Source organism: Anomaloglossus baeobatrachus, chromosome 3, assembly GCF_048569485.1.
Source record: "Anomaloglossus baeobatrachus isolate aAnoBae1 chromosome 3, aAnoBae1.hap1, whole genome shotgun sequence".
Lineage (NCBI taxonomy): Eukaryota > Metazoa > Chordata > Amphibia > Anura > Aromobatidae > Anomaloglossus > Anomaloglossus baeobatrachus.
Window position 1 is genome coordinate 244266551 of NC_134355.1, and position 24455 is coordinate 244291005.

Consider the following 24455-nt stretch of genomic DNA (forward strand, 5'->3'; position numbering starts at 1 on the left):
TTGAGAGTGCTTCATGCAAAGCATCTTTTTCATTTTGAAAAGGGGGGTCAACTGATGCCAGTCAAGTGGGGTGTGTGTGGCCCAATTAGTGTAAACGAGGGAGACTGTGGTTGGAGTCCCCTCGCTTTTGAAAAAAGAACCAAGATGAACAAGTCATGGCTTTCAGAGGACTTTTCTTCCCCTGGGTCATCCAGGGGAGGTGAAAGGCATGCATATTTTTGAGAGTGCTTCATGCAAAGCATCTTTTTCATCTTGAAAATGGGGTCAACTGATGCCAGTCAAGTGGGGTGTGTGTGGCCCAATTAGTGGAAACGAGGGAGACTGTGGTTGGAGTCCCCTCGCTGTGTTTCTAAAAGAACCAAGATGAACAAGTCATGGCTCTCAGAGGACTTTTTTTCCCCTGGGTCATCCAGGGGAGGTAAAAGGCATGCGTATTTTTGAGAGTGCTTCATGCAAAGCATCTTTTTCATCTTGAAAATGGGGTCAACTTATGCCATTCAAGTGGGGTATGTGTGGCCCAATTAGTGGAAACCAGGGAGACTGTGGTTGGAGTCCCCTCGCTGTGTTTCTAAAAGAACCAAGATGAACAAGTCATGGCTCTCAGAGGACTTTTCTTCCCCTGGGTCATCCAGGGGAGGTAAAAGGCATGCGTATTTTTGAGAGTGCTTCATGCAAAGCATCTTTTTCATCTTGAAAATGGGGTCAACTGATGCCAGTCAAGTGGGGTGTGTGTGGCCCAATTAGTGGAAATGAGGGAGACTGTGGTTGGAGTCCCCTCGCTGTGTTTGTAAAAGAACCAAGATGAACAAGCCATGGCTCTCAGAGGACTTTTCTTCCCCCTGGTCATCCAGGGGAGGTGAAAGGCATGCGTATTTTTGAGAGTGCTTCATGCAAAGCATCTTTTTCATCTTGAAAATGGGGTCAACTGAAGCCAGTCAAGTGGGGTGTGTGTGGCCCAATTAGTGGAAATGAGGGAGACTGTGGTTGGAGTCCCCTCGCTGTGTTTGTAAAAGAACCAAGATGAACAAGTCATGGCTCTCAGAGGACTTTTCTTCCCCTGGGTCATCCAGGGGAGGTGAAAGGTATGCGTATTTTTGAGAGTGCTTCATGCAAAGCATCTTTTTCATTTTGAAAAGGGGGGTCAATTGATGCCAGTCAAATGAGATGTGTGTGGCCCTATTAGTGGAAACGAGGGAGACTGTGGTTGGAGTCCCCTCGCTGTGTTTGTAAAAGAACCAAGATGAACAAGTCATGGCTCTCAGAGGACTTTTCTTCCCCTGGGTCATCCAGGAGAGGAGAAAGGCATGCATATTTTTGAGAGTGCTTCATGCAAAGCATCTTTTTCATTTTGAAAAGGGGGGTCAACTAATGCCAGTCAAGTGGGGTGTGTGTGGCCCAATTAGTGGAAACGAGGGAGACTGTGGTTGGAGTCCCCTCGCTGTGTTTGTAAAAGAACCAAGATGAACAAGCCATGGCTCTCAGAGGACTTTTCTTCCCCCTGGTCATCCAGGGGAGGTGAAAGGCATGCGTATTTTTGAGAGTGCTTCATGCAAAGCATCTTATTCATCTTAAAAATGGGGTCGACTGATGCCAGTCAAGTGGGGTGTGTGTGGCCCAATTAGTGGAAACGAGGGAGACTGTGGTTGGAGTCCCCTCGCTGTGTTTGTAAAAGAACCAAGATGAAAAAGTCATGGCTCTCAGAGGACTTTTCTTCACCTGGGTCATCCAGGGGAGGTGAAAGGAATGCGTATTTTTGAGAGTGCTTCATGCAAAGCATCTTTTTCATTTTGAAAAGGGGGGTCAACTGATGCCAGTCAAGTGGGGTGTGTGTGGCCCAATTAGTGTAAACGAGGGAGACTGTGGTTGGAGTCCCCTCGCTTTTGAAAAAAGAACCAAGATGAACAAGTCATGGCTTTCAGAGGACTTTTCTTCCCCTGGGTCATCCAGGGGAGGTGAAAGGCATGCATATTTTTGAGAGTGCTTCATGCAAAGCATCTTTTTCATCTTGAAAATGGGGTCAACTGATGCCAGTCAAGTGGGGTGTGTGTGGCCCAATTAGTGGAAACGAGGGAGACTGTGGTTGGAGTCCCCTCGCTGTGTTTCTAAAAGAACCAAGATGAACAAGTCATGGCTCTCAGAGGACTTTTTTTCCCCTGGGTCATCCAGGGGAGGTAAAAGGCATGCGTATTTTTGAGAGTGCTTCATGCAAAGCATCTTTTTCATCTTGAAAATGGGGTCAACTTATGCCATTCAAGTGGGGTATGTGTGGCCCAATTAGTGGAAACCAGGGAGACTGTGGTTGGAGTCCCCTCGCTGTGTTTCTAAAAGAACCAAGATGAACAAGTCATGGCTCTCAGAGGACTTTTCTTCCCCTGGGTCATCCAGGGGAGGTAAAAGGCATGCGTATTTTTGAGAGTGCTTCATGCAAAGCATCTTTTTCATCTTGAAAATGGGGTCAACTGATGCCAGTCAAGTGGGGTGTGTGTGGCCCAATTAGTGGAAATGAGGGAGACTGTGGTTGGAGTCCCCTCGCTGTGTTTGTAAAAGAACCAAGATGAACAAGCCATGGCTCTCAGAGGACTTTTCTTCCCCCTGGTCATCCAGGGGAGGTGAAAGGCATGCGTATTTTTGAGAGTGCTTCATGCAAAGCATCTTTTTCATCTTGAAAATGGGGTCAACTGAAGCCAGTCAAGTGGGGTGTGTGTGGCCCAATTAGTGGAAATGAGGGAGACTGTGGTTGGAGTCCCCTCGCTGTGTTTGTAAAAGAACCAAGATGAACAAGTCATGGCTCTCAGAGGACTTTTCTTCCCCTGGGTCATCCAGGGGAGGTGAAAGGTATGCGTATTTTTGAGAGTGCTTCATGCAAAGCATCTTTTTCATTTTGAAAAGGGGGGTCAATTGATGCCAGTCAAATGAGATGTGTGTGGCCCTATTAGTGGAAACGAGGGAGACTGTGGTTGGAGTCCCCTCGCTGTGTTTGTAAAAGAACCAAGATGAACAAGTCATGGCTCTCAGAGGACTTTTCTTCCCCTGGGTCATCCAGGAGAGGAGAAAGGCATGCATATTTTTGAGAGTGCTTCATGCAAAGCATCTTTTTCATTTTGAAAAGGGGGGTCAACTAATGCCAGTCAAGTGGGGTGTGTGTGGCCCAATTAGTGGAAACGAGGGAGACTGTGGTTGGAGTCCCCTCGCTGTGTTTGTAAAAGAACCAAGATGAACAAGCCATGGCTCTCAGAGGACTTTTCTTCCCCCTGGTCATCCAGGGGAGGTGAAAGGCATGCGTATTTTTGAGAGTGCTTCATGCAAAGCATCTTTTTCATCTTGAAAATGGGGTCAACTGAAGCCAGTCAAGTGGGGTGTGTGTGGCCCAATTAGTGGAAATGAGGGAGACTGTGGTTGGAGTCCCCTCGCTGTGTTTGTAAAAGAACCAAGATGAACAAGTCATGGCTCTCAGAGGACTTTTCTTCCCCTGGGTCATCCAGGGGAGGTGAAAGGTATGCGTATTTTTGAGAGTGCTTCATGCAAAGCATCTTTTTCATTTTGAAAAGGGGGGTCAATTGATGCCAGTCAAATGAGATGTGTGTGGCCCAATTAGTGGAAACGAGGGAGACTGTGGTTGGAGTCCCCTCGCTGTGTTTGTAAAAGAACCAAGATGAACAAGTCATGGCTCTCAGAGGACTTTTCTTCCCCTGGGTCATCCAGGGGAGGTGAAAGGCATGCGTATTTTTGAGAGTGCTTCATGCAAAGCATCTTTTTTATCTTGAAAATGGGGTCAACTGATGCCAGTCAAGTGGGGTTGTGTGGCCCATTTAGTGGAAACGAGGGAGACTGTGGTTGGAGTCCCCTCGCTGTGTTTGTAAAAGAACCAAGATGAACAAGTCATGGCTTTCAGAGGACTTTTCTTCCCCTGGGTCATCCAGGGGAGGTAAAAGGCATGCGTATTTTTGAGAGTGCTTCATGCAAAGCATCTTTTTCATCTTGAAAATGGGGTCGACTGATGCCAGTCAAGTGGGGTGTGTGTGGCCCAATTAGTGGAAACGAGGGAGACTGTGGTTGGAGTCCCCTCGCTGTGTTTGTAAAAGAACCAAGATGAAAAAGTCATGGCTCTCAGAGGACTTTTCTTCACCTGGGTCATCCAGGGGAGGTGAAAGGCATGCGTATTTTTGAGAGTGCTTCATGCAAAGCATCTTTTTCATTTTGAAAAGGGGGGTCAACTGATGCCAGTCAAGTGGGGTGTGTGTGGCCCAATTAGTGGAAACGAGGGAGACTGTGGTTGGAGTCCCCTCGCTGTGTTTGTAAAAGAACCAAGATGAACAAGTCATGGCTCTCAGAGGACTTTTCTTCCCCTGGGTCATCCAGGGGAGGTGAAAGGCATACGTATTTTTGAGAGTGCTTCATGCAAAGCATCTTTTTCATCTTGAAAATGGGGTCAACTGATGCCAGTCAAGTGGGGTGTGTGTGGCCCAATTAGTGGAAACGAGGGAGACTGTGGTTGGAGTCCCCTCGCTGTGTTTCTAAAAGAACCAAGATGAACAAGTCATGGCTCTCAGAGGACTTTTCTTCCCCTTGGTCATCCAGGGGAGGTGAAAGGCATACGTATTTTTAAAAGTGCTTCATGCAAAGCATCTTTTTCATTTTGAAAAGGGGGGTCAACTGATGCCAGTCAAGTGGGGTGTGTGTGGCCCAATTAGTGGAAACGAGGGAGACTGTGGTTGGAGTCCCCTCGCTGTGTTTGTAAAAGAACCAAGATGAACAAGTCATGGCTTTCAGAGGACTTTTCTTCCTTTGGGTCATCCAGGGGAGGTGAAAGGCATGCGTATTTTTGAGAGTGCTTCATGCAAAGCATCTTTTTCATCTTGAAAATGGGGTCAACTGATGCCAGTCAAGTGGGGTGTGTGTGGCCCAATTAGTGGAAACGAGGGAGACTGTGGTTGGAGTTCACTCGCTGTGTTTGTAAAAGAACCAAGATGAACAAGTCATGGCTCTCAGAGGACTTTTCTTCACCTGGGTCATCCAGCGGAGGTGAAAGGCATGCGTATTTTTGAGAGTGCTTTATGCAAAGCATCTTTTTCATTTTGAAAAGGGGGGTCAACTGATGCCAGTCAAGTGGGGTGTGTGTGGCCCAATTAGTGGAAACGAGGGAGACTGTGGTTGGAGTCCCCTCGCTGTGTTTGTAAAAGAACCAAGATGAACAAGTCATGGCTCTCAGAGGACTTTTCTTCCCCTGGGTCATCCAGGGGAGGTGAAAGGCATGCGTATTTTTGAGAGTGCTTCATGCAAAGCATCTTTTTTATCTTGAAAATGGGGTCAACTGATGCCAGTCAAGTGGGGTTGTGTGGCCCAATTAGTGGAAACGAGGGAGACTGTGGTTGGAGTCCCCTCGCTGTGTTTGTAAAAGAACCAAGATGAACAAGTCATGGCTTTCAGAGGACTTTTCTTCCCCTGGGTCATCCAGGGGAGGTAAAAGGCATGCGTATTTTTGAGAGTGCTTCATGCAAAGCATCTTTTTCATCTTGAAAATGGGGTCGACTGATGCCAGTCAAGTGGGGTGTGTGTGGCCCAATTAGTGGAAACGAGGGAGACTGTGGTTGGAGTCCCCTCGCTGTGTTTGTAAAAGAACCAAGATGAACAAGTCATGGCTCTCAGAGGACTTTTCTTCACCTGGGTCATCCAGGGGAGGTGAAAGGCATGCGTATTTTTGAGAGTGCTTCATGCAAAGCATCTTTTTCATTTTGAAAAGGGGGGTCAACTGATGCCAGTCAAGTGGGGTGTGTGTGGCCCAATTAGTGGAAACGAGGGAGACTGTGGTTGGAGTCCCCTCGCTGTGTTTGTAAAAGAACCAAGATGAACAAGTCATGGCTCTCAGAGGACTTTTCTTCCCCTGGGTCATCCAGGGGAGGTGAAAGGCATACGTATTTTTGAGAGTGCTTCATGCAAAGCATCTTTTTCATCTTGAAAATGGGGTCAACTGATGCCAGTCAAGTGGGGTGTGTGTGGCCCAATTAGTGGAAACGAGGGAGACTGTGGTTGGAGTCCCCTCGCTGTGTTTCTAAAAGAACCAAGATGAACAAGTCATGGCTCTCAGAGGACTTTTCTTCCCCTTGGTCATCCAGGGGAGGTGAAAGGCATACGTATTTTTAAAAGTGCTTCATGCAAAGCATCTTTTTCATTTTGAAAAGGGGGGTCAACTGATGCCAGTCAAGTGGGGTGTGTGTGGCCCAATTAGTGGAAACGAGGGAGACTGTGGTTGGAGTCCCCTCGCTGTGTTTGTAAAAGAACCAAGATGAACAAGTCATGGCTTTCAGAGGACTTTTCTTCCTTTGGGTCATCCAGGGGAGGTGAAAGGCATGCGTATTTTTGAGAGTGCTTCATGCAAAGCATCTTTTTCATCTTGAAAATGGGGTCGACTGATGCCAGTCAAGTGGGGTGTGTGTGGCCCAATTAGTGGAAACGAGGGAGACTGTGGTTGGAGTTCCCTCGCTGTGTTTGTAAAAGAACCAAGATGAACAAGTCATGGCTCTCAGAGGACTTTTCTTCACCTGGGTCATCCAGCGGAGGTGAAAGGCATGCGTATTTTTGAGAGTGCTTTATGCAAAGCATCTTTTTCATTTTGAAAAGGGGGGTCAACTGATGCCAGTCAAGTGGGGTGTGTGTGGCCCAATTAGTGGAAACGAGGGAGACTGTGGTTGGAGTCCCCTCGCTGTGTTTGTAAAAGAACCAAGATGAACAAGTCATGGCTCTCAGAGGACTTTTCTTCCCCTGGGTCATCCAGGGGAGGTGAAAGGCATGCGTATTTTTGAGAGTGCTTCATGCAAAGCATCTTTTTCATCTTGAAAATGGGGTCAACTGATGCCAGTCAAGTGGGATGTGTGTGGCCCAATTAGTGGAAACGAGGGAGACTGTGGTTGGAGTCCCCTCGCTGTGTTTGTAAAAGAACCAAGATGAACAAGTCATGGATCTCAGAGGACTTTTCTTCCCCCGGGTCATCCAGGGGAGGTGAAAGGCATGCGTATTTTTGAGAGTGCTTCATGCAAAGCATCTTTTTCATTTTGAAAAGGGGGGTCAACTGATGCCAGTCAAGTGGGGTGTGTGTGGCCCAATTAGTGGAAACGAGGGAGACTGTGGTTGGAGTCCCCTCGCTGTGTTTGTAAAAGAACCAAGATGAACAAGTCATGGCTCTCAGAGGACTTTTCTTCCCCTGGCTCAGCCAGGGGAGGCGAAAGGCACGTGTATTTTTGAGACTGCTTCATGCAAAGCATCTTTTTCATCTTGAAAATGGGGGTCAACTGATGCCAGTCAAGTGGGGTGTGTGTAGCCCAATTAGTGGAAACGAGGAAGACTGTGATTGGAGTCCCCTTGCTGTGTTTTACATGCTTTTAGAAGGGCATGACATGGCTTAGAGGTTGACTTTCAGCATCTGCAACCTGTTGGCTACCAAATTGCTTCCTTTCCAACCTTTTTAACCGAGGATTTTCGAGACCTTATGCCCATCGCAGTGCCCCAAGAGCCGATGCCCAGGCGCCACTCCTTCTCCAACAAAGGCGTGCACGCGCTACACCAGCATGTCGCACCAAACATCACCGCTTCTTTGAGAAACTGTGTGACGGGCTGCATTTCACCACAGATACTTGGCCCAGTAAGCATGGACAGGGGCGTTACATGTCGCTGACTGGGCAATGGGTTACTATGGGGAGAGATGGAGAATGGGCTGCTGTACAAGTCTTGCTGTCCCCACGAGTTGTATCAATCCTTCCTCTGTATGTAGAAGTTAATACACTGCTTCTGCCTCCTCAACCTCGTGTAGGTCCTTCACCTCGGCCCAAACCCTGGGTGGTCATGGCACCCTTCCTTGTAACTGCGCACAAGGAATACCACACACCTCCTTACTATGCTGGCAGCAGAGCTCAATGCCATCATGCGGTCAAATGTTTACTTTGAAATGTATGGGAAATGTGAGTCACACCGCTGAGAAGTTGTGGACGGTTAGCTCTGTAGACCAAGTTTCATCAATGGTTGTCTCCACTCAACCAGCAGCTAGGGAAGGCCGGGTGTGACAATGATGCAAACATGGGTGCGGCCCTTCGCCGTGACAATGTGACACACGTGCCTTGTGTGGCTCACGTGTTGAACCTGGTTGTCCAGAAATTTTTAAAGCACTATCCTGGCCTACATGGCCTTCTGCAGAGGGCACGGTGTAACGCCTTCCTTAATCCACACACTCAGACGGGCTGTAAAGGATAGGCTAGAGGGAAGCCACTCACCAAGCAGGACCTCCAGAACCCTGAAACCCTTTAACCCCTTTACAGGGATTAGGAATTACACAGGGCCCAAGGTGATCAATACCTGTGGAAGGCTGCATTTCCAGAGAATAGTAGTCAGGCAGTGACAAAACATTAATTGAGGAACAGGAACAGAATGGGACGGTCAGGACTTAATCAGAAAACAAGCAAAGGTGAAATGCGGATCGGCCAACAAGGTACATAAATAGCAAGCAGGAAAAGTAGTCAGGTAACAAGCACACAAAATCATAAAACTGAACTGGGGGTAAAAGTAACCAGAGGTTCATAGCTATGTCTGGCAGTGGTCTGCAGACAGGATGGGAATAATAAAGGGTGTGGTGTCTTCCCATTGGTTGTAGCTGAATGATGGTACTTCATCTGTGAGATACCCACTACCTACATTCAGCCGGAGATTTTGCATTTGTCAAGGTAATGCAGGCCAGTGGGTGAGCATAACCTGCGTCCACCTGCGCCGCTGGCATCAACTTCTCTCCCCTCATCAGCACTATGCATGAAAGAAACACGTTGTCACCTGGCGACCGGAGTACAAATTGATGGAGCGTACTCCGTTGATGACTTGACCGCAGTGTGCGGCAATGATGCAAACCTGGCTGCGGGCCATCGTCAGGGCAATGTGACACGCGTGCCTTGTATGGCTCACGTGTTGAATCTAATTCTCCAGCAATTTTTAAAACACCATCCCGGCCTACATGGCCTTGTGCAGCGGGCACGCTCGCTATGTGCTCACTTCCATCGTTAGCACACAGCAGCTCAACAACTTTCGTCGCTACTGAAGTCTTTAGGTCTGGTGATTAAACGCCTGAAATGCAATGTGCCGACACGCAGGAATTTGAATCTGCACATGTTGAAGCATCTGTGGCAGCACCGCAGAGCCCTGCTGAAATACGTTATGACATATAGCCTGGCCTAACTTGATCCAGAGGTGGTGCAGATTACGCTGCTGGAGTGGTGTCAGATCAAGGACCTATGCACCCTTCTACACAGTTTACAAATGTCGACGAAGATGTTTAGCACTGGCAATGCCATTCTCAGCGGGACAATTCTGGTCATCTACATGATGGAGCACACTGTAAGCATTATTCGGAGTCAGGTGTTGGGACAAGAGGAAGGGGAGGAAGTACAGGAGGGGTCATAAGCGGAAGGGATAACAAGATCTACGAGGTCCAGATGGTCAGCGGCACCTAGGCGGCAGTCATGGTGGGGGAGAGGGATTAACAAGGGCGCATAGTATCAGCAAAAAGTGTTGAGGAAGGTGCAGAAGCCCATGAAGAAATGGAGGACGAACTGGCAATGGGCATGGAAGACTCAGCAGATGAGTGAGAGCTTGCTCACATTTCGGTTGTGCGAGTATGGGGGGAGAGGGCAGAGGAAGGAGGCACGATTCTCACCTCTCTGCCACCAACACACCAAGGACTTGGTCGTCCTGAATGCACAAGACACATGAGCGCCTTCTTGCTGCACTACCTACAACATGACCCTCGGATTGTACGAATTCGAAGTAATGCTAACTACTGGGTTGCCACACTGTTAGATCCCTGGTACAAGACAAAATTTGGCGAGATAATTCCTGCCATAGAAAGGGACGCACGTATACAGGAGTATCTGCAGAAGGTTGTACGCAATCTTAGATCTGCTTTTACACTAAACACCAGTGCTGCACAGAGTGAATCTCAACGCTTTGTCATGGATAGGAGGAAATGGTCTTTTACTTGTCCACATCTAAGGGACCGAGGGCTGGCTGCTGTGCTGAGATGGCATTGAGTACGGTGTCCCTGCAGAGTTGCACTTTTGGTCATATACCAAAATGAGTTGAAAAAGGACAGATGCTGGTGGAAAGGGGAACAGGTGTGATGGAAAGGGGAAAAAAGTTTTTGTCCGTGGGTTTGGTGGTTAAGCAAAAGTAACATTTGCTGAAGAAACACCATCTGTTACGGTGGGACTGGCAGATTTGGATAAGGTGGTATATACTATGTTACCGCTATATAACGAAAATTAATAAGAAAAGAAAGAGAAAGTCAGTGTCCACCGTGCTCCCAGATGGAAAAGGAGAGGTTGGCAACTGGAAGGTTAGGTGGAGGATACAGAGCTGTCTGGCTATGAAACTAATAGTAGCCTGAACCGAGTTAGACGCCACTCGGATCTGGAGACTGGGAGCCCTGTTAGCGTCACAGGGTACACACGCCCACCCAGCCCAGGAACTCCCTGTTAACATCACAGGGGCCATTGAGTACGCTGACCGTGTGCATTGGGGCCACACCTGTGGACAGCAGGCGCATCAGCAGGCCTGTTAATGCCACTGGGCTGCACAAACAGGACTTGTAGGACAGGAGCTGGTCTTAACCGTTCTGTGTTACCAACTGTGGTGGCGGCCTGCATCGACGCCGTATCCCTGCCTATGTCTGGCCTAAAGCCGCAATGGGTTCAACACATGGAGGTGTGCTCTTTCGGAGCATAATAGAAGACTGTGCACCTCCTTGTTGGCTCCAGCCCGTTTTATAACCTGGGTCCGCCCCAAACCAGGGTGGACCACAATGCACCTCCTGGAGACAAAAGCAGAGTGACACGTCATGAGTGGCATAACTAGCGTCCTATTTGGAACCGCAACTTCAATAATGACCTCATGGCTGCCACGACACAAACACCTCCCCAGTCATCGTCTGACCATCAATAATGAGGTGACAAGTCATAGGGGCGGGCCTCTGCAAGCCATTTGGGAGTGGCCTGGCCACATCGTCAGGACACCTGATGCCCTGTGGTCTATATGGGCCCCCCACATCAGGGACAGGGCCAAAGAGTTCATTACCGGACCTAGTCTCTGATGCAGTAAGTGCTGAGTATGCTCAGTAGCATGAAATACAGTCTCTGAAAAAGACTATCAGCTTTAGCATGGTGTCTAGGCACAACACAGGACTTAGACCCGCCATGGAGTGCAAGTACCTGTGCAAAGAGGCTTTTCGCACTAAGGGCGGCTTTGCACGTTGCGACATTGCACGTGCGATGTCGATGGGGTCAAATCGAAAGTGACGCACATTCGGCGTCGCAGTCGATATCGCAACGTGCAAATCCTTTTTGATACGATGAACGAGCGCAAAAGCGTCATTATCGTATCATCGCTGCAGCCTCCGACATTTCCATAATGCCGGTGCAGCGACAAGTGCGATGTTGTTCCTCGCTCCTGCGGCAGCACACATCGCTGTGTGTAAAGCCGCAGGAGCGAGGAACTTCACCTTACCTGCCGTCGGCTGCAATGAGAAGGACGGAGGTGGGCGGGATGTTTACATCCTGCTCATCTCCGCCCCTCCACTTCAATTGGCCGCCTGCTGTGTGACGTCGCTGTGACGCCGCATGACCCGCCCCCTTAGGAAGGAGGCGGGTTGCCGGCCAGAGGGACGTCGCACGGCAGGTATGTGCGTGTGAAACTGCCGTAGCGATAATAATCGCTACGACAGCTTTCACTAGATATTGCACGTGCGACGGGGGCGGGACTATCGCTGCAGCATCGGTAACACATTGTTACAGATGTCGCAGCGTGCAAAGCCCGCCTAAGTGTGGGAGCATGCGCTGTATCCCGAAATGAAGACTTAGCCTCAGGAATGGCACAGTCAGGCTGAGCATACTCACTAGGCGAAACACTGTAGTTAGGCTGCGGCTGGGGTAAATCGGCACACGCATGCGCACTAGCTGCCTCTCCACACTTAGATGTGGAGGAGAAATTGCTCTTCGGGTGTGGACTTGGAGATGCTGTCTATGAACAGAAGGAAAAGCTAAAGGTGTGTGTTACAGCAAGGAGCCACCGCGGAAACACTTCGTTCAATTGTGAGGGGAGTCATTTTGTAGTTTGGTGAAGAGTAGAGTTGAGCGCGGTTCGAGGTTCTCCAGTTCTAGGCTCGAGTGATTTTGGGGCCTGTTCTAGATCGAACTAGAACTCGAGCTTTTTGCAAAAGCTCGATAGTTCTAGAAACGTTCGAGAACGGTTCTAGCAGCAAAAAAACAGCTAATTCCTAGCTTGGTTTCCGCTGTAATAGTGTAAGTCACTCTGTGAATCACACTATTATGACATTTCAGTGTATAGTGTGCGGGAACAGCGCCTTCAGATCACTGCTGTTTCTATAATGGCGATCGCCATTTTTTTTTTTTTCCTTGTCTTCCTTCCCTAAGCGCGCGCGTCTTGTGGGGCGGGCCAGCATGTCAGCCAATCCCAGACAAACACACAGCTAAGTGGACTTTTAGCCAGAGAAGCAACAGCATGTGTGATAGGATGTCCATGTCACATGTCCCTGCATTATAAAACCGGACATTTTCCTCCAGGACGCCATTATCTCTTCTGCGTCTTTGGTGTCAGACATCACTGTCGCAGCTCTGTCCTTTGTCCTATCGCTGATACAGCTGTATGCGCTCCATACACAGCACTAGACAGCTTAGGGAGAGCACTTTCTATCAGTCCTTTTAAGGGCTCAAACCGGCAGGGTCAGAGCCATAGGTGACAGGTCCTGAAAACAGCGACAGCGTCTGTGTAGCAAAGGTCAGGGATTTCCTCCCTGCATTTCCCTATTAGGAGGGAATAGAAAGGCAGGCTTCCTTTCCTCTACCCAGAGCCCCACAATCCTGGCACTGTACCCTCCTGTCCTCTGCACACTCCAACTCATTATAACTAAGCCATTATACTAGCAAACACTCAGTGTACCTAGTGGCATCCTAAACGTGGCTATTGGACTTTGCTATAGTCCCACTAGTGCAAAGACATTTGCAGCACCTCTACCTGCATTGCACACTCCAACTCATTATAACTAAGCCATTATACTAGCAAACACTCAGTGTACCTAGTGGTATTCTAAACGTGGCTATTGGACTTTGCTATAGTCCCACTAGTGCAAAGATATTTGCAGCACCTCTGCCTGCATTGCACACTCCAACTCATTATAACTAAGCCATTATACTAGCAAACACTCAGTGTACCTAGTGGCATCCTAAACGTGGCTATTGGACTTTGCTATAGTCCCACAAGTGCAAAGACATTTGCAGCACCTCTGCCTGCATTGCACACTCCAACTCATTATAACTAAGCCATTATACTAGCAAACACTCAGTGTACCTAGTGGCATCCTAAACGTGGCTATTGGACTTTGCTATAGTCCCACTAGTGCAAAGACATTTGCAGCACCTCTGCCTGCATTGCACACTCCAACTCATTATAACTAAGCAATTATACTAGCAAACACTCAGTGTACCTAGTGGCATCCTAAACGTGGCTATTGGACTTTGCTATAGTCCCACTAGTGCAAAGACATTTGCAGCACCTCTGCCTGCATTGCACACTCCAACTCATTATAACTAAGCCATTATACTAGCAAACACTCAGTGTACCTAGTGGCATCCTAAACGTGGCTATTGGACTTTGCTATAGTCCCACTAGTGCAAAGACATTTGCAGCACCTCTGCCTGCATTGCACACTCCAACTCATTATAACTAAGCCATTATACTAGCAAACACTCAGTGTACCTAGTGGCATCCTAAACGTGGCTATTGGACTTTGCTATAGTCCCACTAGTGCAAAGACATTTGCAGCACCTCTGCCTGCATTGCACACTCCAACTCATTATAACTAAGCCATTATACTAGCAATTTTTGCTGCCAGTTTAAGGGCCGTAGTTGCATTGTCAGGGATATTTATTCTTTATTATTCTGCTGTTAATAAAGCTAGACCACCACTGCAATCTACACCACCTCTCAATTTTTACTACCACATTTTTAGTCCACAATCTTGTCGCAATCAACATGAGTGGCAAAATGACAGATGCTGGTGGAAAGGGGAAGAGGCGTGGTGGAAAAGGCAAAAAAGGTTTTGTCCGTGGGGAAGGTGGAAAAGCTCCATTATCATCTGCTGAAGATAGACCATCTACCAGCAAAAGTAAGATGTCTACTACTTACCGTGGACAATCCGATGTGCTCCCTTTTTTACGGACACGAACAACAGGAACAAAGGTAGATGATGGCCAAAAAAGGAAAATGCTTGAATGGATCTCAAGTGGTCCAACAAGTGCCCTCTCAGACACTTCAAGTACCGCATCCAAAAAACACCAGTCCTCTGAGTTGTCATCCCAATCAAACTTGATTTCTCCCAGCTCTGAAGTCTCCATCAGCCCTGCACAAACTGTAACACCTGTGGTTATAGACAATGAGGAACATACTGATGAAGATGAGACTCAGATACCCGATTGGGATGACAACTTAAATATTCGGTCAGGGCAAGAAGAGGCTCGGTCTGAGGGGGAGGGGAGTGCAAACACAACAATTGATGATGAAGTTCTAGATCCCACCTACTGTCAACCCACAGTCAGGCACTCGAGGAGGTCAACAGAGGTGGTGGAGGAGGATGCAACTGATGACGAAGTTACCTTGCGCCTTCCTGGACAGAGTCGGAGTACTGGTAGCACGTCTACAACTGCATCCTCAGCCACCACTCTGCCTCTGAGCATTATTCGGGGTGGATCAATAGGTCGCATGGCCTCTAAGCCTTGCCTAGCCTGGTCCTTTTTTAACATAGAAAAAGATCGCCCAAATTATGTGATCTGTAAAATTTGTCATGGTTCTCTTAGTAGAGGTCAAAACCTCAGCAGTTTGACAACTTCTTCCATGAATCGTCACATGAATAAATATCATATGGCCCGGTGGGAAGCTCACCGTGCTGCAATGCGGCCTAGCGGAGCGAACCATCCACCGCCTGCCCCTTCCAGTGCATCCGCGCGCTCGTCATCTTCTAGGACTGTGGGGACAGCTGTCACACCTGTTTTTCCACCCACAACTTCCACCACTGTAACCGCAACAGGCAGTTTGCTTGGTAGGTCGTCAGTTGTTTTGGAAGGGGAAACAAGTGAGTGTGTACAGCTCTCTCAGACATCGATAGCACCAACTTTGGATGAAGGCAACATCATGTCTCCGCCTGCACTTTCCTCACAAACCTGCATTTTTCCAGGGACACCCTACTCAACACCGTCTACACACAGCAGCCAGATCTCTGTCCCTCAGATGTGGACAAATAAAAGGCCATTTCCTGCGACCCATGACAAAGCTAAGAGGTTGACTCTATCCCTCTGTAAGCTGTTGGCTACCGAAATGCTGCCTTTCCGCCTAGTGGACACACAGGATTTTAGAGACCTTATGTCTGTCGCTGTGCCCCAGTACCAGATGCCTAGTTGCCACTACTTCTCTAAGAAAGGTGTGCCCGCGCTACACCAGCATGTCGCACACAACATCACCGCTTCCTTGAGAAACTCTGTGTGTGAACGGGTGCATTTCACCACCGATACTTGGACCAGTAAGCATGGACAGGGACGTTACATGTCGCTCACTGGGCACTGGGTAACTATGGTGATAGATGGTGAAGGGTCTGCTGCACAAGTCTTGTCGTCCCCACGACTTGTGTGTCAATCCTCTGTCTGTCCAAGTTCCGCCACTGCTTCTGCATCCTCCACCTCATCTGGGTCCTCCACCTCCGCCCCAAACCTGCCTGGTCAGGCCACCAGCGTTCTCACTGCGCAGAAGGAATCACGCACCCCTCATTACTATGCTGGCAGCAGAGCGCAACGGCATCAGGCGGTCTTTAGCTTGACATGTCTTGGGAATAAGAGTCACACAGCTGAGGAGTTGTGGTCAGCTCTGCGGTCCGAGTTTAATAAATGGTTGTCTCCACTCAACCTGCAGCCTGGTAAGGCCGTGTGCGACAATGCTGCAAACCTGGGTGCGGCCCTTCGCCTGGGCAAGGTGACACACGTACCTTGTATGGCTCACGTGTTGAACCTTGTCGTGCAGCAATTTTTAACACACTATCCCGGCCTAGATGGCCTTCTGAACAGGGCACGAAAACTGTCTGCTCACTTCCGCCGTTCAAGCGCCGCAGCTGAGCGACTTGCATCGCTCCAGAAGTCTTTCGGCCTGCCGGTTCATCGCCTGAAATGCGATGTGGCGACACGCTGGAATTCAACTCTCCACATGTTACAGCGACTGTGGCAGCACCGCCGTGCCCTCGTGCAATACGTCATGACGTATAGCCTGGGCCAACGAGATGCAGAGGTGGGACAGATCACCCTGATGGAGTGGTCTCAGATTAGCGCTGACAATGCCATTATCAGCATGACGATTCCAGTCATTGACATGCTGGAGCACACGCTAAACACTATTCGGAGTCAGGGGGTGGGACAACAGGAAGGGGATGAACTACAGGAGGATTCATATGCGCAAGACACAACAACATCACCAAGGTCCAGACGTTCATCATCACCAAGGCACCAGGCATGGGAGCATGGGGGACAGGGATCAACAAGGGCGCATGGTAGCAGTCGAGATGTTGAGGAAGGTGCAGGAGGACATGAAGAAATGGAGGACGAACTGTCCATGGACATGGAAGACTCAGCAGATGAGGGAGACCTTGGTCAAATTTCAGTTGAAAGAGGTTGGGGGGAGATGTCAGAGGAAGAAAGAACGGTTAGCACCTCTATGCCACAAACACAGCGTGGACTTGGTCCGCATGGCTGCGCAAGACACATGAGTGCCTTCTTGTTGCACTACCTCCAACATGACCCTCGTATTGTCAAAATTAGAAGTGATGATGACTACTGGCTTGCCACACTATTAGATCCCCGGTACAAGTCCAAATTTTGTGACATAATTCCAGCCATAAAAAGGGACGCACGTATGCAGGAGTATCAGCAGAAGCTGTTACTCGATCTTAGATCCGCTTTTCCACCAAACAACCGTGCAGGTGCAGGGAGTGATTCTCCCAGTTGTAACTTGACAAACATGGGACGGTCTCGTCATCTTCAACAGTCTACCCGTACCAGTAGGACCGTATCTGGTGCTGGTAACAGCAATTTTATGGAATCTTTTCATAATTTTTTTAGACCCTCCTTTGCAAGGCCACCAGAGACAAGAAGTCTTACACATAGTCAACGGCTGGAGAGGATGATACAGGAGTATCTACAAATGAACATCGATGCCATGACTTTGCAAATGGAGCCTTGCTCATTTTGGGCTTCAAATCTAGAAAAATGGCCAGAGCTATCCAGTTACGCCTTGGAGATTTTGTCGTGTCCAGCTGCCAGCGTTGTCTCTGAACGTGTCTTCAGTGCTGCTGGGTGTGTGCTGACAGATAAGCGCACGCGTCTGTCCAGTGACAATGTGGACAGACTGACGTTCATCAAAATGAACAAGTCATGAATCCAAAAGGAATTTACTACCCCTGTGTCATCCTGGGGAGAGTAAATGCTTGTGGATTTGGAATGTGCTTGATGCAAATCTAGCTGTGAAGTGTACAACTAGGGTACAAGTGCTGCCACTGAATGGGTGGGTGTGTGGGGCACAATTTTTGGAAAAAAGGGAGGCTCCGCTTGGAGTAACCCTTGCTTGATGTGCTTTTAAAAGAAGCCAAGATGAACAGAGCTGGGATCAGGAAAGACTTTGCTACCTACCCCGGTGTCATTCTGGGGACGGATAAGAACAGCGTATTTTGGAATGTGCTTGATGCAAATCTAGCTGTGAAGTGTACAACTAGGGCACAAGTGCTGCCACTGAATGGGTGGGTGTGTGGGGCACAATTTTTGGAAAAAAGGGAGGCTCCGCTTGGAGTAACCCTTGCTTGATGTGTTTTTAAAAGAAGCCAAGATGAACAGAGCTGGGATCAGGAAAGACTTTTCTACCTACCCCGGTGTCATCCTGGGGACGGATAAGAACGGCGTATTTTGGAATGTGCTTGATGCAAATCTAGCTGTGAAGTGTACAACTAGGGCACAAGTGCTGCCACTAAATGGGTGGGTGTGTGGGGCACAATTTTTGGAAAAAAGGGAGACTCCGCTTGGAGTAACCCTTGCTTGCTGTGTTTTTTAAAAATGATCCAAGATGAACAGAGCTGGGATCAGAAAAGACTTTGCTACCTACCCCGGTTTCATCCTGGGGACGGTTAAGAATAGCGTATTTTTGAATGTGCTTGATGCAAATCTAGCTGTGAAGTGTACAACTAGGGCACAAGTGCTGCCACTGAAGGGGTGGGTGTGTGTGGGGCACAATTTTTGGAAAAAAGAAAGACTACGCTTGGAGTCACCTTGCGGTGTTTTACATGATTTTAGAAGGGCGTGCCATGCCTATATCTGTGTGTCCTCCTCTTTTTCCTTGTCCAGCTGTTTTGTTTTCGCATGAGTATATGTTCTTGTCACTTTCCCATGTGTTTGTGTTGTGTTGTGAGTTGTTTGTCACCTTTTGGACACCTTTGAGGGTGTTTTCTAGGTGTTTTTCTGTGTTTGTGATTGCCTGCCATTGTTTCCTATGCAGTTCGAGTTCGGTTCGTCGAACGTTCGACGAGCCGAACTCGAACGGGACCTCCGTTCGGCGAACCGACCTCGAGCCGAACCAGGACCGGTTCGCTCATCTCTAGTGAAGAGTACCATAACGCCAGTGAGCAGCTTCCTGTGCCACAGACCAACATTCTTATGGTGCTGTCTATACTGCTTACCGTGAGAGGAGCGTAAAGTCTGTATTTCTGGCAACTGGACATCACAGTGCCCAGACAATAATGCGGGCACGCAACACTTTGTTTTATTAGCAAAACACATATCTGTTCTGGGTAGGCCGACTATGTAGACAATAAGACTTGCTGCCTCTGCACTGTCAAATTGTCACGTACAGTTTAAATCATAGAGGGACAGCGACACATGTTTGCATTGACTGTTGCTTTTCAAGATTTCCATGACTGTGTTGCAGAGCTGTTTGGTTTGCATTCACACTGCTATCATCTGCCTTATCTGTGAGGCTTCAGCTAACAGGGGTATTCAGGGGGGGTAATGTGTTTTGTCTATGTTTAGGTAGATAACTTGGAAGCTCTTGTTGAGCGACACTGGTAAGTCATGTTCGCACACACACACACACACACACACACACGCACAATCACACAATTACTGCTACGCAGAGGGATTAGCAGGAAGTAGGCAACAGAAAAGATTGTTCAATTATTTAAATTGTATGCATGGTTCTTATTGTTTGTTTTGGTAAAGTTAAACAATCATTTATCAACCCAACTGCCTAGAGTCCTTTTCCTGTTGCCTGGTTTTGCTGCATACTGGGGAGCCCACCCTGTGCACGACTTAAAATGAAGCATAAGTCGCAATGTGAATTTCACTGTGATACCATGCGGCCTAGCGTGCCTGTGCAACCACCGCCTGCCCCATCAAGTGCATCTGCGTGCTCTTCATCCTCTGTGACTGTGGGGACAGCAGTCTCACATGGTTTTTCACACTGAACTTTCACCCCTTTACACGCAACAGGGAGTGTGATTGGCAGGTCATCACTTGTTTTGGAAGTGGAAACAGATGGTATTGTTGAGCTGTCAGACATCGAGAAAACCAACATTGCATGCAGGCTACATTATATCCACACCTGCACCTTCGTCACAGATTGGCTGGACTACCTGCAGTTAATAATTGCATTCCAGAAATGGAAAGGAGTGTAGAATGCACATGTGTTGTACCTTGCTTGGCAGCAAAGGAACACTAACTTAGTATTACAGACAATTTTAGAAAGGCAGAAAAAGAGTCAGCTCTTTGGGCAAATTAAATAGCGTGGCAAAAGTGGACAGGTGGGTACAGTGGCAGTGTTCTGTGGGTACCAGGACAGTAAAGGAAGCCTCCCTTTCTATCCCTCCGAATGATCAAATGTAGCAAGGAATTCCCTGAGTTTCCTATAAAATTAGCGTAGCAAAATGTGCATGTGGGTGTAATGCAGTGGTGCTGCAAATAGCTTTGCACCAGTGGGACACTAATGGAAGTCCAACAGCCACTTTTAGGATGCCACTAAGTTTACTCAGTGTTTGCTAGTATAATAGCTTAGTAAAAATGAGTTTGAGTGTGCAATGCAGAGGTGCTGCACATAGATTTACACCAGTGGGACACTAATGGAGTACAACAGCCACTTCTTGTATGCCACTAAATGGCAGCATTTTTTGCTATCATTATAGCTTATTAAAAACAGAGCAGGAGGGTGTCATGCAGAGGTTCTGCACATAGATTTGCACCAGTGGGGAACTAATGGAGTACAACAGCCACTTCTTGTATGCCACTAAATGGCAGCATTTTTTGCTATCATTATAGCTTATTAAAAACAGAGCAGGAGGGTGTCATGCAGAGGTGCTAGAAATAGCTTGGCACCAGTGGGGCACTAATGGAGTACAACAGCCACTTCTTGTATGCCACTAAAATGGCAGCATTTTTTGCTATCATTATAGCTTATTAAAAACAGAGCAGGAGGCTGTCATGCAGAGATGCTAGAAATAGCTTGGCACCAGTGGGGCACTAATGGAGTACAATAGCCACTTCTTGTATGCCACTAAATGGCAGTATTTTTTGCTATCATTATAGCTTATTAAAAACAGAGCACGAGGGTGTCATGCAGAGGTGCTAGAAATAGCTTGGCACCAGTAGGGCACTAATGGGGTACAACAGCCACTTCTTGTATGCCACTAAATGGTAGCATTTTTTGCTATCATTATAGCTTATTAAAAACAGAGCAGGAGGGTGTCATGCAGAGGTGCTAGAAATAGCTTGGCACCAGTGGGGCACTAATGAAAGTCCAACAGCCACTTTTAGGATGCCACTAAGTTTCCTCAGTGTTTGCTAGTATAATGGCTTAGTAACAAATGAGTTTGAGTTTGCAATGCAGACAGACGTGCTGCAAATATCTTTGCACTAGTGGGACAATACAACAGTCCAACAGCCACGTTTAGGATGCCACTAAGTTTCCACAGTGTTTGCTAGTATAATGGCTTAGTAACAAATGATTTTGAGTGTGCAATGCAGGCAGACGTGCTGCAAATATCTTTGCACTAGTGGGACAATACAGAAGTCCAACAGCCACGTTTAGGATGCCTCTAAGTTTCCTCAGTGTTTGCTAGTATAAGGGCTTAGTAACAATGAGTTTGAGTGTGCAATGCAGGCAGACGTGCTGCAAATATCTTTGCACTAGTGGGACAATACAGAAGTCCAACAGCCACGTTTAGGATGCCCCTAAGTTTCCTCAGTGTTTGCTAGTATAATGGCTTAGTAACAATGAGTTTGAGTCTGTAATGCAGGCAGACGTGCTGCAAATATTTTTGCACTAGTGGGTCAATACAGAAGTCCAACAGCCACGTTTAGGATGCCACTAAGTTTCCTCAGTGTTTGCTAGTATAATGGCTTAGTAACAATGAGTTTGAGTGTGCAATGCAGGCAGACGTGCTGCAAATATCTTTACACTAGTGGGACAATACAGAAGTCCAACAGCCACTTTTAGGATGCCACTAAGTTTCCTCAGTGTTTGCTAGTATAATGGCTTAGTAACAAATGAGTTTGAGTGTGCAATGCAGGCAGACGTGCTACAAATATCTTGGCACTAGTGGGACAATACAGAAGTCCAACAGCCACTTTTAGGATGCCACTAAGTTTCCTCAGTGTTTGCTAGTATAATGGCTTAGTAACAAATGAGTTTGAGTGTGCAATGCAGGCAGACGTGCTGCAAATATCTTTGCACTAGTGGGACAATACAGAAGTCCAACAGCCACTTTTAGGATGCCACTAAGTTTCCTCAGTGTTTGCTAGTGTAATAGCTTAGTAACAATGAGTTTGAGTGTGCAATGCAGAGGTGCTGCACATAGATTTGCACCAGTGGGACACTAATGGAAGTCCAACAGCCACTTTTAGGATGCCACTAAGTTTCCTCAGTGTTTGCTAGTATAATGGCTTAGTAACAATGAGTTTGAGTGTGCAAAGGGCAGGAGGGTACAGTGGCAGGGTTGTGGGTCTGGGTAGAGGAAAGTAAGCCTTCCTTTCTATCCCTCCTAATCGGGAAATGCTGCGAGGAAATCCCTGACCTTAGCTACACAGACGCTGTCATCTTGTGTAGCTGTTAAAATCTGTTTTCACGGCCCTGACTGTCACCTATGGCTCTGACCCTGCCGGTATTAGCCCTTACAAGAGCTGAAAGAAACTTCTATCCCTATTCAGTATAGCGCTGTGTATAGAGCGTACACAGCAGTATCGGAGACAGGAGCTACGCCAGCGGTGACTGACACCAAGCCGAAGAAGGCAGATAATGGCGTGCTGGAGGAAAATGTCCGTTTTTATAATGCAGGGACATGTGACATGGACATCCTAAGTTTACTCAGTGTTTGCTAGTATAATAGCTTAGTAAAAAATGAGTTTGAGTGTGCAATGCAGAGGTGCTGCAAATAGATTTGCATCAGTGGGACACTAATGAAGTCCAACAGCCACGTTTAGGATGCCACTAAGTTTACTCAGTGTTTGCTAGTATAATAGCTTAGTAAAAATGAGTTTGAGTGTGCAATGCAGAGGTGCTGCACATAGATTTACACCAGTGGGACACTAATGGAGTACAACAGCCACTTCCTGTATGCCACTAAATGGCAGCATTTTTTGCTATCATTATGGCTTATTAAAAACAGAGCAGGAGGGTGTCATGCAGAGGTTCTGCACATAGATTTGCACCAGTGGGGCACTAATGGAATACAACAGCCACTTCTTGTATGCCACTAAATGGCAGCATTTTTTGCTATCATTATAGCTTATTAAAAACAGAGCAGGAGGGTGTCATGCAGAGATGCTAGAAATAGCTTGGCACCAGTGGGGCACTAATGGAGTACAATAGCCACTTCTTGTATGCCACTAAATGGCAGTATTTTTTGCTATCATTATAGCTTATTAAAAACAGAGCACGAGGGTGTCATGCAGAGGTGCTAGAAATAGCTTGGCACCAGTAGGGCACTAATGGGGTACAACAGCCACTTCTTGTATGCCACTAAATGGTAGCATTTTTTGCTATCATTATAGCTTATTAAAAACAGAGCAGGAGGGTGTCATGCAGAGGTGCTAGAAATAGCTTGGCACCAGTGGGGCACTAATGGAAGTCCAACAGCCACTTTTAGGATGCCACTAAGTTTCCTCAGTGTTTGCTAGTATAATGGCTTAGTAACAAATGAGTTTGAGTTTGCAATGCAGACAGACGTGCTGCAAATATCTTTGCACTAGTGGGACAATACAACAGTCCAACAGCCACGTTTAGGATGCCACTAAGTTTCCACAGTGTTTGCTAGTATAATGGCTTAGTAACAAATGATTTTGAGTGTGCAATGCAGGCAGACGTGCTGCAAATATCTTTGCACTAGTGGGACAATACAGAAGTCCAACAGCCACGTTTAGGATGCCTCTAAGTTTCCTCAGTGTTTGCTAGTATAATGGCTTAGTAACAATGAGTTTGAGTGTGCAATGCAGGCAGACGTGCTGCAAATATCTTTGCACTAGTGGGACAATACAGAAGTCCAACAGCCACGTTTAGGATGCCACTAAGTTTCCTCAGTGTTTGCTAGTATAATGGCTTAGTAACAATGAGTTTGAGTGTGCAATGCAGGCAGACGTGCTGCAAATATTTTTGCACTAGTGGGTCAATACAGAAGTCCAACAGCCACGTTTAGGATGCCACTAAGTTTCCTCAGTGTTTGCTAGTATAATGGCTTAGTAACAATGAGTTTGAGTGTGCAATGCAGGCAGACGTGCTGCAAATATCTTTACACTAGTGGGACAATACAGAAGTCCAACAGCCACTTTTAGGATGCCACTAAGTTTCCTCAGTGTTTGCTAGTATAATGGCTTAGTAACAAATGAGTTTGAGTGTGCAATGCAGGCAGACGTGCTACAAATATCTTGGCACTAGTGGGACAATACAGAAGTCCAACAGCCACTTTTAGGATGCCACTAAGTTTCCTCAGTGTTTGCTAGTATAATGGCTTAGTAACAAATGAGTTTGAGTGTGCAATGCAGGCAGACATGCTGCAAATATCTTTGCACTAGTGGGACAATACAGAAGTCCAACAGCCACTTTTAGGATGCCACTAAGTTTCCTCAGTGTTTGCTAGTGTAATAGCTTAGTAACAATGAGTTTGAGTGTGCAATGCAGAGGTGCTGCACATAGATTTGCACCAGTGGGACACTAATGGAAGTCCAACAGCCACTTTTAGGATGCCACTAAGTTTCCTCAGTGTTTGCTAGTATAATGGCTTAGTAACAATGAGTTTGAGTGTGCAAAGGGCAGGAGGGTACAGTGGCAGGGTTGTGGGTCTGGGTAGA